Below are 1,966 nucleotides of genomic sequence, written 5' to 3'. Positions count from 1 at the left end.
ATTTAAGCGTTTACCCAGAAGTGTATGGAACCACAAGTAGACAGGTACTATGCCTGTGTTCTTCCTTCATAGCATGCTTAGGACCTCATCGGAATGATATTCCTAACTCAGAGCACAGAAGTATGTGCATTCATATCAAGACAGGCACCATGCCTGTGCCCTTATCTCTAGAGGACATTCGGGGTGTCAAGATCCTAGGGCTATCTCAACACATGACTCCAAATATGTTTGAGTGATACAAATGGCTACACCATGGTCTTTCATCCTAGGAGTAAACTACGTGTTGCCACTCTCACTATGAGGCCTGCAGGCAGTAAACACTTGATTTCTTGTATGAGGTATGGACACACCTGCCCTGCAAGCTCAGGGTTCTCCCTAGTTTGTGCAGGGCCTTTTCAGATAGAGCTGGATGGGGAGAGAGGGGAAATGATCCTGGACTGGGGCCAGGGAAACCTAATCATAGTGTCAGTCTTGCCACAGTTAGTGAATATCGTCAACAGGATCTAGACTCACCTAGAAGACAAACCTCTGAGCACATCTTTGAGGGATTTTCTATATTGGATTAATTGAGCTACAAAGATCATTCTATGGGCTATCTCCAAGCTGAATAAAAGTAGAAAGAGAGATGAGTACCAGTATTCATCTCTCTGCTCCTGACTGCGGATATGGGCTGCCCCGCATACCTGCCAGCATGCCTTTCCCATGAGATCCGGTGGAATGTGAGGATGAGAGCCCAGAAGATGAGAACACAGCAACAAGGTGCATCTACAGGTAGGAACTGCTGACTACCAAGCACTCGGATCCAAGACTTTCCAACCTCAGAGGCTGTTGTTTGGATACTACTCAGTGAGTTGCTATTGCTGTAGTAGCCCAGACTACCATAAGAGCCACAGGGCTCATACCTGCTGCTCTCTAACCACTGAGTAAGGCGTGTTATCCAGTCCATATAGTAGGGACGGACAACATTTCTGGGGATAAAAAAAAAAAACAGTGATTACTCTTTTTTTAATATTATTATTATTAATGACAAAAACAAAATGTACCAAAAAGCGAAGCTTCTGGAAAAACCATTTGTTCTTCCCTGTCTTGTATTGCTACTCAAACTTGACCTTGGCCTCCCGCCTGGCTTTGTGTTTCAAAGCTGGATCCCTGAACACATCCTTGTTAACAACAGTCTTGTCCAAGGGGATAGCTGCAGAGTACCTTGTGGGCATGAGGTGGTTGTAGCTCTAAACTTTCACAAAGGACTTGATCTTGGATCGCTTGGCAATTTTCTTCTTGCCCATAGCAGCTGTCACTTTTTGGGGATAACAGTCAATTCCAGTCACCATGGCATGGCTGTAAGGGCATGCCATGGTCAATGTTCTTCACCATGACGGCTTTGCATCCAGAGTAGAATCCAGCCAGGACCAGCACCACTTTCCCTGGGCTTCATGTACTTGCCCATTTAAACAGCAAGGAGCAGGTACCCAAAAGAAAGGCATGATTATTCTTAATATTCCAGAAAAACAAGTCTCTGCATCCTTCTTAGCCCTGTTTTTCCTGTTCTGTCATGGGAACCCTATAACCTGGAGCGGCACTTGGGCATGCTTTTTAAATAACAGCTAACTAGGTTATTTAAATAACAGCTAACTGGGTTATTTGGGGGAAGAAAGAAATGGGATACCAATGTTTAGTGGTGACAAAGGCAATACAACTGAAGAGAAGAAGTCTCATTCCTTGTCATAGACTCAGTTCCAAATATTAGAAGAAAAGTCTTCAGACAGGCAGATGACAAAGCTCAGGGTGGGGGTCACAGATACTGTCCCCTGAAATCCTCTATTCTGTCCCTGATCCTACAAGAAGAACTAACACAGGAAGCTTAATAGGAAGCATGTACAGTTTATGTGAAATTAAAAGTGTTCTTTGTTTCAGGCTACATGTTCTGGGTGGTTTCCTGATTTCCTTCAACAGTGATATAGAAATG

The 1,966-nt window shown here is 44.1% G+C and overlaps 1 pseudogene; it reads right to left on the bottom strand.

Annotated features, from left to right (window-relative positions):
- Positions 1–480: 480 nt before the first annotated feature.
- LOC110296664 lies at positions 481–1,447 on the bottom strand (annotated as a pseudogene).
- Between the last annotated feature and the right edge of the window lie 519 nt (positions 1,448–1,966).

The sequence above is a fragment of the Mus caroli genome, chromosome 1, assembly GCF_900094665.2.
Source record: "Mus caroli chromosome 1, CAROLI_EIJ_v1.1, whole genome shotgun sequence".
Taxonomy (NCBI): domain Eukaryota; kingdom Metazoa; phylum Chordata; class Mammalia; order Rodentia; family Muridae; genus Mus; species Mus caroli.
The sequence above is the reverse complement of the archived record's forward strand: the minus strand, read 5'-3'. Positions and strand labels throughout refer to the sequence as shown.